The sequence below is a fragment of the Benincasa hispida genome, chromosome 12 (genome assembly GCF_027475165.1).
Source record: "Benincasa hispida cultivar pf3 chromosome 12, pf3_genome.v1.1, whole genome shotgun sequence".
Taxonomy (NCBI): domain Eukaryota; kingdom Viridiplantae; phylum Streptophyta; class Magnoliopsida; order Cucurbitales; family Cucurbitaceae; genus Benincasa; species Benincasa hispida.
In genome coordinates this window covers 23,756,848-23,772,292 of record NC_143489.1, presented here as the reverse complement: position 1 = coordinate 23,772,292, position 15,445 = coordinate 23,756,848, and the positions used below count along the sequence as shown (strand labels likewise).

The following is a 15,445-nucleotide window of genomic DNA, read 5'->3' as shown; positions in this document are numbered from 1 at the left end:
ATTAGGTCGTAATTGCTCAATTCCGGGAAAGAGGCACTTTAAATCTGGTGAAAATTGGCTCATAGACCCAAAAGTCATCTCTCAGACCCGGTAGCAACCTTCCAGACCCAAAAGCCCGGTGGCCCAACCCAGTTCGGTGAGCTTCCCAGTGCGTGCTAGTTGTCTGGACAGTCTGACCCGTCAGCGCGCCCGACCCGACCGACTTGGTCCTCACTTACTTGTTTCTTGACGCTTAAGAGTTCACATCGAGATTCATGTGACACTTTGTGTCATTCTAGAAGTGTCCTCCATTCGGAAAGTGTTTGCATGAATCAAGATTAAGATGAATAGAGGAAATTGTTCACAGTAAAATCAAATACATGATGTTTTGATTTTAATTCTCACGTCTCTAAAGAGTTCACACCGTAGGGTTCATATAATACTTTGTGTCACCCTAGGAGTGACCTCCATTCTGAAAGTGTTTGCATGAGTCAATATCAAGGTGAATAAGGGGAAGTTGTTCATTGTAGAATCAAATATGTGATATATTGGTTTCAACTCTCACGTCCCTAGGAAGTTCACATCGTGAGATTCATACGACGCTTCGTGTCACCCTAGGAGTGACCTTCATTCGGAAAGTGTTTGTATGGATCAAGATCAAGGTGAATGGGAAGTGTTCATAGCAAGTGGGTGAAGGATATGTGACAACGTGTCTTACGGTCTCTTTCGTTGGTTTATACCGTGAGATTCCTATGTTGCGCCTGTTGGTTAGCATTACGCGGCCCTTGCTAGTCGTTTAACGATGGCTATCCCCTCGGAAGGTTGTAACATGGGATTCAGTACAACTCAAACTCCATAAATGGATATGATTTCTTAGGTCTTTTTACAACTTTAACTCTCCAATTTGGTAGCATCGTTGGGGCCGCTAATCACTGAAATAAAAAATTGAGAGTTACACTTACAAAATTACTAAGTGTTAGTAAGTTCTTGACAAAAAATGGTAGCTAAATGACTATCGAAATATGAGTTATTCTGGAGATAGTATTTAGTCAAGAATGTCTTGCTTTAGTGAAGGAGTATTTGACTGCCCCTCTATACGATTGAGCGGCGACTTTTATCTGCTAAGCCCTCTCCTTTCTACTTTGACCTAATGTATCCGTGAACCGCCAACCATCGCACTGTAAAAATAGGATAAGTTTTATCGAGAGTCATTTGGTCCTCCTAAAAAGATCTACTAGGTGGCACTTATTCTAACTCACTATAGTATCGTTGCAAATAAAATAATGAAATTTGGGTACACTATTACTTTGCTAAAATTTGATTGGGTTTAGAAGCAATTCAGTAATTAGATTTTTTTTTTAATTTTAGCATGTTGAATTTTTCAAATTTACTTGCTTCTGACACTTCTAAGAGTAAATCAACATGGAAATCAAATATACTAGCAGTTGATGATTTAGACTATGTTTTAACAAAGAAATGTCCTTTATCTACCAATTCTGCTACTTACCAGAAAGCACAACAAAGTAAATATGATTTACTTGTCATTGAGACGTGCTTTGTGGAAAATGATAAGTTAACCTGGATAATGGATTCAGGAGCCGCTAATCATATCTGTACTTTTGCTCAGGAAACTAGTTCCTGGAGACAACTTACAAAAGGTGAAGCAACCTTTAAGGTAGGGCCCGGGGAGGTTGTTTCGGCTAAAGCAGTGGGAGATATAAAGTTATTTATTGAAGATAGACATATTTTACTTGAAATGTTTATTAATTTCATTTTATGAAAAGGAATTTAATTTCTATCTCATGTTTGCTAGAACAAAATTATAAAGTTTCTTTGAATATAATGAAATATTCATTATCTCAAAAAATAATATAGTATGTTCTGCAAATCTAGAGAATAACTTATACGTGTTAAAACCAACTGAGGTAAAAGCCGTTTTGAATATAGAGATGTTTAAAACAGCTGAACTCATCATAAGAAAAGGAAAATTTCTCCAAATGCCTATCTTTGGCATCTAAGACTAGGTCACATTAATCTCAATAGGATTGGGAGATTGATTAAGAGTGGACTTCCAAACCAGTTAGAAGATAACTCTTTACCACCATGTGAATCTTGTCTTGAGGGTATGATAACCAAAAGATCTTTTATTGGAAAAGGTCTTAGAGCCAAAGAACCTTTAGAGCTAGTACATTCAGACTTTTGTGGTCCGATGAATGTTAAAGCGAGAGGGGGGTATGAATATTTCATCAGGTTCATCAAGGATTATTCAAGGTATGGTTACATTACCTAATGTATCATAAGTCCGATACACTTGAAAAGTTCAAGGAATATAACGCAGAGGTTGAGAACCAATTAGGTAAAAAGATTAAAACACTTTGATCATATCAAGGTGGTGAGTTCATGGACTTAAAATCCTAGTACTATTTGATAGAACACGAAATTCAGTCATAACTCACAACACCTGGCAGCCCTTAACAAAATGGTGTTGCAAAAAGAAGAAATAGAATCCTGTTAGACATGGTTCGTTCTATGATGAATTATGCTCAGTTGCCAAGTTCTTTTTGAGGTCATGCAATAGGGATTACGGTGTATATATTGAACATGGTTCCTTCGAAAAGTATTTCAGAAACAGCTTACGAGTTATGAATAGGACGTAAAGGTAGTTTATCACTTCAAAATTTAGGGATGCCCAACACATGTGATGGTGCAAAATCCAAAGAAGTGGGAATTTCGTTCAAAGGTATGCCTATTTGTAGGCTATCCTAAAGAGACAAAAAATGGTTTCTTTTATGATCTTCAGGAAGATAAAGTATTTGTGTTGACAAATTCAACATTCCTGGAGGAAAACCACATTAAAAATCATCAACCTCACAATAAGCTAATATTAAGTGAGATGACCAGAGAAACTACAGATAGATCAACAAAAGTTATTGATCGAGCAGGTCCAACAAGAGTTGTTGATGGAAGTAGTACTTTACATCCTTATCAAGAGTTGAGAATGCCTCGACGTAGTGGAGGGGTTGTGCAACAGCTTGACCAGTACATGGGTTTAACTGAAACTCAGGTCGTTATACCTGATGATGGCTCAGATGATCTATTGACTTTTTACAAGCAATAATTGATGTGGATAAAGTAGAATTTATGGTTTTATATGTTGATGATGTTCTATTCATTGGGAATGAAGTATAATTTCTAGCTGACATTAAGACATGGCTAGCCACGCAATTCTAAATGAAGGATTTGGGAGAAGTACAGTATGTTCATGGGATTCGAATTTTGCGGAACCACAAGAAAGGAATGATAGCCTTATCTCAGGCATCTTATATAGACAAAATATTGTCTTGATATAAAATGCAAAATTCCAAGAAAGGTATGTTGCTTTTCAGGCATGAAATTCATTTGTCTAAGAAACAATGTCCTAATACACCTTAAAAGGTTGAGGTTATGAGATGAATTCCATATGCATCAACAGTAAGGAGTTTAATGTATGTCATGTTGTGTACTCGTTTCAGCATATGCTATGCAGTTGGAATTTTCAGTAGATATCGATCCAATCCTGGATATGATCATTAGACTGTCGTTAAAAACATCCTCAAGTATCTTCGGAGAACGATGGACTATATGCTCGTGTATGGTGCTAAGGATTTAATCCTTATTGGATCCACTAGTTCTAACTTTCAGACCGATATAGATTCTGGGAAATCTACTTCGATGATAGTATTCACTCTGAACGGGGGAGCTATAATGTGGAGGAATATCAAGCAAAGTTATATTGTTGATTTCACCATGAAGTTGGGTTTGTATACTGAGAAGACGTGATTGTCACGCAGATTGCCTCTGAAGACAATTTTGGCTAATCCATTTACAAAGGCCCTCTCGGCTAAAGTGTTCGAGGGTCACCTTATGGGACTAGAACTGCGAAATAGTTAGAACTAAGGCAAGTGGGAGAAGTACTGGTATCTTATGCTCTAGTTTATTGTATTTATTCTTTCATTACTTAACATTGTATATGTATTTGTTATGTATATGTAAAATCCACTAGAGGTTTAGTCCAAGTGGGATTTTTTTGGGTTGTATGTCCTAAAACTCGCAGTTTGTAATGTTAAACGTATTCTATTATCAATAAAGATGTTATTGATGTTTATTCAATAAAACTATTATTGAATATGTGAATTGCACCTGTAAAATCTAAATCTAATAAACTAAAGATCCATGGCTATTATATTAATACATGAACTTTATGTGGAGATATAAGAGTGGATCAAGTTCAGTAAATAGCCAAAACAGTCTATAGTATAAGAATAAGGTTGGGTACCTTATTTTAGTAATACTATCGGATGCGACCCACTTTGTAGTTGTTACAATTTGTTGTAAAGTGCTACAAACAAATTGATCCTGATTCGTTCATGTATTGACATGAGGAGTAGGGTCGTCCTATGCAATGAGTTTGCATAAGATCGGACTAAGAATTAAGTCACTCTTAATTTATAATATTGTTTACTGTTTAAGACTGACTATTTCAAAGCGATGACCTAAGTAACTTGACCTTAATCCTGAATTAACTATGAACTCCTGTTTATTCAAGATTATCCTTAAATTTTCATGAGTAAGGATTAGCTTAACAACGTTGGCTCAATAAGCCTCCCATTTTAGAGGTAAGTTCGGGTAGATAGCTGGGGACATAGGGTGCAAGACGGAATTCACTCCTACCCGCTTTTAGGGATAGTAGAAAGATTGTTCCCTTAAGTGCCGACTCCGGATCTTGAACAAGGGGTCCCACCCTCTCATTGGCCCAAGAGGGACTCGGTTTAGTAATTAGATCAAAAACCAATTGTTCACTAAAGGATTAGTGGTACTTAAGGAGCTAGATGTAATCTCAGGGGTAAAACAACTTTTGACCCAGCCATTATTACGAACAACCTGTGAAGGGTTAACTTACTAATCATGGTTATATCGAGTGAATATAATATATCTACAGTGAGGGGAGTGAAACTACTGAGCTTTAATGGAGTGACCCGATAGTTAACGAATGGTGGTTAATTAGGTTAAAGAGTTTAGTCGGTTAATCGTGGATCGTTGGAGCCCATGATTTGTAGGTCCATGAGGTCCCCCAACTAGCTCATATCGAACAAAACCTTAGAACAGTGTGAGGAACGAATTTGAAGTGTTCAAATTCGATTTTTGGAGCAAAGCGTTAAATATATACGATATATTTGACCTAATGTTTAATTGTGAATTAAACATAAAGAGAGAGAAAATAAAAGATATTTAAATAAGATTTAAATATCAAGATAACGAATAGTGATTCATATAAATTGGGATAAGTGTTGGATTTAATGTTAAATTAAATTAATTATTTAAATTAATTTAATTTTAAATAACATTAAAAGTCAATTTGTTGAATAGGTCAAAATTGCAATGGAAGTCAAATTGTTGACTTTTGACTTTTGAAAGTAAAAAAGTCAAATTTATTGACTTTGGACTTTGAAGGTCAAACTTTGACCAAGTTAGTGGAAAGAACCAATATTTGTGAGTGGGAAATGCCAACTTTTGCTTGACTAAGTGTTGTCTTCATTTGAAGACATTTGTCCCACTAAATCCCACTTTTTGAGTTAGTGGTTTTTTTAGTGTCAAATTCTCATCAAACTTAAAGTTACATGTTTGCATGTAATGGTCTTTAAAAGAGAGTGATTAATGCTTTTGAAGTACTTTTAGCCATAGTGGGTTTAGATGAGATTATGTGATAATCTCATCCCTTTTTCTCCAAAACTTTAGCTTTTTCCTCTTCAAATTAGTCACTCACCGGATTCCACCATCTCGTTTTAAGGCCGGAGAATAGTCAGGAAGACTCTTGTGGTTGTCTATGAACCGTTCATGGGCGAGATTGGAGCTGATTTGGAGAAGATTCAAAAACTACAAAGGTTGTATTCTTTTTCTCTTTTACTTGTTTGATTGCATGCATGCTTTTGTTTATAATTAATCTAATTAGAGTGCTTTAGATCCCTTTTTCTTCCATTGCGCATGTGTTCGTTCCATCAGATAGACTGTGATAGACTTCTATCACTTATACTTGAAAATACTTTCAGCAATTTTATCATTTAAAATAATTACCTTATTATATATTATGATTTGAATCTGGCTTCATTTAAATTAGTAAAAACATCAAATCTTTGACAATATGTGGATGAAAATCGAACATCTGCTTCGAGGTTGATATTACAAATACTATTTTAGTTAAATTGTGTTCATTTTGCCAAAATTTCATCATAAACATGGGAGGTACAACATTTTGAGTCCAAAATGGGATGTCATATCTTCTAAAATAGAAGTTTTTGTTTATATCATATCAAGGTGAATTACCAAAATAGATCATTTTGAACATGGATTTGGATCGCTCTCCTTCTCCATCTCCCCTCTCACTCACTTTTCTCTCTCTCTTGCTCTTTCTCTTGCCCCCTTTTGGAAAAAATATACATATTCAACATTCCAAATGCACATCCTTCACTCTTGCTCAGACACCAACAAATGAAAATTTTATCAATCGAACAAAAGAAATCCATACATCTTATGCTCCGACGTTCTCTCAGATTTCTTTTTGGCAAGCCTATGACCCCACTGGTGAATACATGGTCGGCGATTGCTATGCAATAAAAATTGGAGGAAAAAAAAGGATAACGGATAAAATTGGGAAAGGGATGAGGACAAAAATGACTAAGAGTATTTTTTATAACATTGGTTGATGATGATTTTAAAAAAAATGGCAAAATTCTTAAATTTTGAAAAGTGAGGAAAAAACCATTTCGAACTTTTTTTGTGCTTCAATATAGTTACCCCTAAAACTTGTCACATTGTATCGATTTGGACTAAATTTACATGAATGTTGTAATTTTAACTGACTTTTCAATTTCAATTAATTTACTTACTGTATTTGTCGAAAAGTATACAATTGAAAAAGAAAAGTTAAAAATATCAACCAAAAAAATCGGATGGTACAAAACAAAATTGTTTTTAATTATAAATAGATGTGAATGTAATTTGTATTTAATTTCTCCTCTCCCCTCTCTCCATTCTTTTGTGCTTCTTTACTCTCTCCCCATCCATGTCATGCCCTTTGCAAAAGATAATATATTAAAGAAATTAAAGAAAAAAGAAAGGACACAAATAAGTAATTCTCCGTTTGGATTTAAGAAAGTTGAGAATTGATTTTAAATCACGTGATTTGAAATCTGAAAATTTATTTTAAATTAATTATTTTGTTTGAAACGAGAAGGATTTGAAATGGATCTATTTAAAATTTTATGAATGGATGGTAACTGAAAAGGAAAATAAAATTAAGAATTTATCGATATAGGTTTTTTAACTATGACGTGTTAATTGAAAATTAGAATATGACAGGGTCAATTAATTTACTTTTAAATCATATGGATTCCTATGAAATTCGAGCATTCTAGACAAGAAAATTTTTAATTAAAAATAGGATTTGAAATTCTTTTAGATTTAAAAATCATCATTTTTTCTGCAGTAACAAATGATGGAATTCATTTGAAATCTCTCAAATTAAAATTACTCAAAATCATGAAGTTCCAAACAGGCCATAAAGGAAAGGGTATAATTAATATTTATGGAAAAAAACAAGAACCCATAAAATATATTGATATAGATTAAATTTAGTAGGTAAAATAGTGAAATGAATAGAGAACAAAAATTATCATATTCATCAAAGTTCAGAGTTCAAGATAGATTTAAAGGTAAAGTAAATTAAAAAAAAAAGTAATAAAAAGTGCATATATTATTTCAAAAAAAAAAGGGAAAATTACAAAAACCATCTCTAAACTATGAGTTGGTTACAATAACATATCTGAACTTTCAATTTGACTGAATACCTCCTTGTAGTTTCCTAATAGTTACAATTAGCCACTTTTATTCAATTAATTTTTATTTATGGACATGTGTGTGGCTTCTTCCTCTCTCTTGTTCTCTCTCCTCTCTCTTCATTCTCTGTTCCTCTCTAAATTCCCCATAACCCATTATATTTCCTCTATCTCACTAGCCTTTCCTTAACACCGACTTCCTTCAATTTTTAAGAGGGGATGATGTGGGGCTTATATCACTTCGAAGAAGAAGTTTGAGTTTATTGTTTGATCTAAAACTCGTAGCGTCGTACAAAAGATAATTGAGAACAAATAAAAAGAATAGTTTCATGGACGTTGAAATTAGGGAGGCGAGACAGTTTCAAGAATCGAAAATCGCATTAACACAATTCGAGGAATGGTGTCCTCCCAACGACAAACTATTGTCGTCTTTTACACGACAACGATTCGAGGAATCAGAAAGACATTCCAAGACTGCAATTGTTGGGGTTGATGCCCTAAATCCCGTATGATTTTGTAGTTTGTAATTGTATTGTACAAACATCTTATTTATCTAATAAAATATGTGATGTTTTATTTGACATTTAGTTGCATTAAACCCATAGACCAATAAACTAATATTCAAGGTTATCTTGTAGCTTAAATATGTATGTAGAGACATACGGGTGGATCATGTTTAAGTGATAATATAAATGGTCTGTAGTAGAGGGATAAGGCTGGATACCTTATCTTGGTGACACTACGAGTACGGTCCGCTTTGTAGATATCACAATTGTTGTAAAGTGCTACAAATGATCTGATCCTAATATTTCTGTGGAGACATATGAGCAGGGGTATTCTATACAAAAGAGTTTGTATAAGTCTGGACCACGAAATGTGTCGTTCATAATAGAGACTTATATTTAACCAGGATGACCATAGATAACATGACCTAAATCCTAAATGAGTTGTGAACTATTGCCTACGAAGGTGGTCATTTGATTTGTATGGGTGAAAGTGGCCAAATTACCTACTCAAAAAGCCTGCCATTTTGAGGATTCATCTTATTAGGGAGCTGGGAACATAGCTACACAAGATGAAATTCACTCATTCCCCGATGTTAGGAAAAGTATATAAATTGCTCCCTTAAGGGCTGATTCCAGGGCTTGAATAATGTAGCGCCACATCCTTTCCTAGCCTAAGAGGAGTTTGTTCATAGTTGAACTATGATTTATTGTCATTAGAGGGATCAGTGGTACTTAATGAGTTAAATGTAACTATAGAGGCAAAACGGTAATTTTGGCCTAGCTATATTTACGAGCAATTTGTGAACGGTTATCGTACTGTTGATTGATATCCAATGGACACATGTTAAGTTTTTAAAGGATGTATATTTTCTATGATAATTTCTCCAAAATTATGTTGATTATTTGCTTTAAATACTAATTTTGTAGGTAAAACGGTCCCCGAGGCGTCTAGGAGTCATTAAGAAAAAATCGAGTAAAAAAGATTAAAAAAATGACCAAGAAAATCACCAAATTGAAGAGAATCAAGTAAATACCCATAATGCCATCGAGTAAGGTTGTTGAGTAATCGAGCATCGAGTATTTAGCAGAATACTATCGTGTATAATCAAATAAAGGTTGTTGAGTAATCAACTATCGAGTTTCTTCTTATTCATTTTTCATTGAGTAAAAGCTATCAAGTAAAGGTCATCTAGCATCGAGTAAAGCATCATCGTGCATTGAGGATCGAGTATAAGTCAGGAAGCTCGCTTTTTAAACTGCAAAAACTCGATGCGTTCATTCTTTTTTCTAAATTTTGATGCGATTCATCCTCGCGTCTCACGACACTATGCTACTGGTATAAATTTTTGTTCAGTTATTTAGTAAAACATATATCGTTTTTAGAGAGAAAAAGAGAAACCTATTTTAGAGAGAGAAACTTCAAATAAGAGAAAAAAATCCATTTTTTTTAGAGAGAGACTTCGAATTTACAAAGCGATTCTTGTAAATTTTTTTGTGAGATTTACTCAATTTGTATTCAATCTTTGAATCAAATATGCAACTATCAATGGATTGCTTGAAGAATTTCATCATCCATAAGTAGGTAATCCTTTTTCCTGAGGAATTATGTAAATTGACATTTTCTTGAGACTTTTCCTTAATGTTCTTTCATGTAATTACTTTCTTTTGAATGTTCTTGCTTAGATTTAGAATAAAATTGATTAAGTTGAATTGACACTCATAATCAAATTTTGTATGCAAAAATTACATGGTTCTATAACAAAATTGTAATTATGGTTGCAAAAATTAATAGTCTTTATAGAAAATGTAGACTTTTTTTTCCTCTTTTCTTTAAAGAATCTATTAATTTAGAACATTCATGCAATCAATCTTGAATTTTCAGTCTTTTGATTTCAAGATTGGAATAGTTAAGAAAACCTCTGAGTTTAATGCAATTTAAGGATTAATTGTGAAATGTCTTTAGGAAGCAATTAAGACCTAGATTAGGGTTAATTGTGAAATTAGCTAATTAGGGCATTAGAAATTTATTCTTAATGAACTATTGAATAATCTAATTGCATGATTCTTTGTTAAATCAATGATAGAATTGCTAGTTTACATAAAATCCCCTAGATTTCATTTCAATTGAATCTTATCTCATAATCTCTCTTATTTCTCTCATCGATAAATTTCCTATATCAATTATTGTCTTTTTCACTTAGTTAGTTTCTAGTTCTTAAAACAAACCAACCCCTATTTAATCTTTTGCATTTTGGAATTCAAGTAGTCTATTTTAGACCAATTAATGGAGTTCTCTTGGGATCGACCTCTTACTCCACTATTACTACGTGTTAGTTCTAGTTGTAGTTAGAGTATTATAAATTTCATTTGTTTTAGGTATAGAATTAACGACACCTATTTCACTCAAAACAACGCATAAATATATCTATAGTACGACTGTCGGTCTTTAATGGAATGCCCGATAGTTACCAGATGGTGAATAATTTAATTAAAGAGTTTAATTAATTATTCACGTACCGTTGGAGCTTCAAACTACATATCCAAGAGGTTCCCTCTGTAGCTTAATGGGAAATTTATGAGAATCAATTTTGGATTAATTTGAATTGTTCAAATTAATTTAGGGAATTAATTATATGTGGTATAATTAATTTAATTTAATTATATATGATATAATTACTATAATGTATTTGATACATTATCATATAAAGTTTATTTGAGAGATATTAAATATTTGAATATGATTCAAATATTAATTATGTGAATTGGATTCATATAATTAAATTTAATATAAATGGGATTTATATTAAATATCGTTGTTGAGAGAATAAACTATATGATATATTGTATTGGATACAATATTAAACTATAGGTTATATGTTACATTTGACATAACATATAGTTTAAGATATATTATATAATAAAGTAGTTATCATATAAATATATATTAAAGTTTTTATTAAAGTTAATTTTATATTTTATTTTTTAAAAACAATTTTAGGGAGGGAGTTATTTTTCTCTTTACATCATGCAAGAGTGGGAAAGAAAATTTAGGGGATTTTTTTATTCATCTTCTTTTTCCTCGTGTAGTGAGTTACAGAAGGGTTATTCAACATTTGAATCTCTACTTCCCCAATCTCTCTTCCTCTTTCAATTAATTTTCTCTCTCACCAAAAAGTCAAAGCGCACACACTCTTGGATTCTCATCCTAGAGAATAAGGGGAAACTATTTTGGTGGTGGTCATTTAAAAATTAAAGCTTTTCAAGTTCGTGTTTTTACAGAGAAGAGGATACATGAAGAAAAATGTTCTTCAAGGGTTAATTCTCTTATTTCTCTCTCTTTTATTTTTTAGAGCACGTTGTATTTTTATCTTAAATACATAGATTTTTTGTTTGTTCTCTATAACTTGATGATTCTATAAATTTTGGGTTTTGGGTCTGATCCATTTCCGCTCAAGGACCTTCAATAGTTCCTTCAGCAACAAGGTTCGGTCGATCATTGAATCCTATGACATTCATTTGCTGGAGTGAGACATGTCTATGGATTCTAGTTTTAAAAAGGAATTGGGGGTGTTAATGACGAGCAAGGAGGTGAAAGTTTCTGTGGTTTTTATGAAGAGGATGCTGATCAGAGAGGTGATAAAGGTGTTGAAAATGGAGGAGGGGAAATTGGGAGTTCTATTTGAATTCGGATGGCAGAGGGCATGCAAAAAGTGTGAATGTTGCAGCGGCATGAGATTTGTGATGTGTGTGGATTGTAATGGAAGCTATAAGTTTTTGATCAAACAAAGAAGAAGACAATCAAATGTGTGAGCATAATGAAAATGGGTTGATTTAGTGTCCTAGTTGTTCTTGAAATTTCAATATATGCTTCTTCTTTTTTTTAAAGATAGATGTGAATTAACATAGTATTAGGAGGGAGGAGAGAGAACCAGAAAGGAGAGGAAGAAATCATACATGTCCATAAATAAAAATTAATTGAATAAAAGGGCCTAAGTGCAACTATTAGAAAACCGCAAGAGCTCATAGTTTATGGGTGGTTTTTGCAAATTTTCAAGAAAAGAAAAAGTGTGTGTTATTATAAATATGTTAAATTAGTTGTAATGTAGACACTCATTATTAGTGTCCATTGGTCATGTGTCACTTATCATTACCTCATATGTTGTCCATGTGTCTCAACATTACACATCTTTATTGTTCATGTAATCCACCTCCTACTTGCCAAATTGCCTATAAATACAGGCATTTTATGGGTTTTGGAAGATACATATATTAGTGATCAATCTAAAAAGATTGGAGAAAGTGGAGAAATCTATTCTTTATTACTTTATTTCAATTCTACTATTTATTTATTTTATATATTTATATTATATTATTATATTATATTTATTTCAATATTTCTTTATTTTATTATATATTGTTATATATTATATTTTCTCCATATCTGTGTTCTCGTTATACGCTGTTGTGCTCCTCAAATTCACAACATGTTATCAGCACGAGCTTCTATTGTTTTCCCGCTAAATGTAGGTTCTAAAGAAACCTGGATCATTTTTGTATGTTGGGTGACTAAAAAAATGAGTAAAGAAGATCTATTCTGGCACATAATTCAAATACACATATACTTACAAGTATAAAATATTTTTCCAAATTGACAATGTTGGAAGCAAAAGTCAATACGATATCAGGTTCTGCAAACCTGATTGAAGGCTTTGCAAAAACATATATTATTTTGCCTAGAGGAATAAAATTTACAATTAACAACCAATTATTATCTAGTCAAACAAAGAAAAATTTACGGATATACGTTACAATGGTTATCATATTGAGACTGATAAAAAGAATAATATGGAGTATTCTTATATCATATCTACTGTATCATATGAAAAACTTATACTAGAAGAGTTGTCTGCTTTTTCTTCTAGATTATATTATACTCATATACGAATAATTGAAATATATGCAACAATGAATCTGAAGTTCTAAAGAAACTCTTATTAAAGAGAACCTATGAGCGGAAACAAGATCGTTCTAAATTCATTGTGACAGAATTACAAGCATTCACAAACATACAAGCCAGTTATGCATTTTAGAACAAATTACGCATGCTTTGATAAATTAAATACAAAGGAACGAGAGACATACCTTTTGAAGAACTCTTCTTCTACCTTTCTCTCGCTCTCGTGGATTCTTGGACCAGCACCTCTCGCAGTTGCTTAGAACGTCAAGCCGATCGTCTACCCAAATCTCTCATTATCGCTCAACAAGCGAACAGTCTTCTCCACAAACAAGCAATCTCTCGGACTCCACCACTTAGTGATCTCGATATTCTTGGAGTGAGAATCCAGGAGATGTGGGCTCTGTTGAATTTGGCAGAGGGACGGAGGAAACAACAATCATATTCAGCGACCAAGCAAGTGGGAGTGGTTTGTGTTTATTGTATAGACTTGTGCTTAATTGTTTATAAAAGGTGCACGATCGTTTAGTAAAATGAGTTTTATCGTTTAGACGATCGTTTAGTGAATCTCGCTCAGGCGCGTGATCGCTTAGTAAAAATAACACGATCGTTTAGGAAACAGAGCGTGTACACGATCGTTTAGGAAACACTTGAGGCTGTCGTGTAAGCTCAAGTGAGCTAAACGATAGGTAGTGTTCAACCAACGAAGTGATAATGCAATTCCATTCCAAAATGAAAACATTTTTCATTTCATCCTTCAATTATGAAAACTGAATAAAACCTCCCACTTTCACGCGCGGTTATGGAGAAAACCACCAACAATTATCTCATAATTGTTTGATTATAAATAAATATAATAACTAACTTATCATATTATATTTATAACCTATAGTTTTAATATCACATCATATGCAACATTTAAATCATAGTCCTTTTCTCCTTTACTTGATATAAATCATATTTACATCAAATTCCTCCAATTAATGTATCTCATACATCATGTCAACTATATCATATATAATTGAAATAGTTTAATCAAACTACCTCTTGTCAATTTGAACACTTCAAACTGGCCCAAAGACTACTTCTCAACTTGAATCCATTGAGGTACCAAGGGGATCTTATAGACCTGTAGCTTGAAGCTCTAACAATACGTGAATAACTGATTAAACTCTTTAGCCACGAGATCCAACATCCGTTAATTATCGAGCACTCCACTAAAGACCAACAACTGTACTCTTCTCACCATAGATATATTTCTGTATCCATCGGATATAACCAGTCAATAGTACGATAACCCTTCACAGATGCTCGTAAATACAACTGGACCAATTTATCGTTTTGCTCCTGTAGTTACATCTAACTCATTAAGTACCACTGATCCCTCTAATGAACAATACATCATAATCCTACTATGAGTGGATACCTCTCAGGCCATAAGAAAGTGTGTGGCACCACATTGTTCAAGCTCTGGAATCAGTCCTTAAGGGAGCAATCTATCTACTTACCCTTGCTTCGGGGAAGGAGTGAATTCCATCTTGTGTAGCTAAGTTCCCAACTCCCCAAACAGACGAATCCCCAAAATGGTAGGCGGCGATCTGGCCACTCGCACCAATGCAAATCAAAAGACTGCTCTTAAAGGCAGAAGTTCACAACTTACTCGGGATTAAGGTCATGTTACCTATGGTCATCCTAGTGAAGTGAAGTCTCTATCATGAACGGCGTTATATAATAAGACTAAACACTTCGTGGTCCGGTCTTATACAAACTCCTTTGTATAGGATGCCCTCGCTCACATGTATCCACATGAATGATCAAGATCAGACCATCTGTAGTACGTCACAATATTTGTAACAATCTACAAAGCGGGCCGCATCCATAGTGTCATCAGGATAAGGTTTCCCTCCTATATTCATATACTACAAACCATTTTGTTTATCACTTAAGGCATGATCCACTTATATGTCTCCACATACATGCTTAAGTTATAATGACAATCAGGGATCTTAGTTTATTGGTTTGTGGTAAAACAAATAAAATATCTCATGTTTCATAGACAATAGTGAAGAAAATATCTTATATTATTACATCACAAGCGTTTGTTCAATATAGCTATTTACAAACTACAGGACCCA

General features: G+C 33.4%; 1 pseudogene; it reads left to right on the top strand.

Moving 5' to 3' along the window:
* The first annotated feature begins 1,348 nt into the window (after nt 1-1,348).
* On the top strand, nt 1,349-12,209 carry LOC120067435 (uncharacterized; annotated as a pseudogene).
* Nucleotides 12,210-15,445: the final 3,236 nt, after the last annotated feature.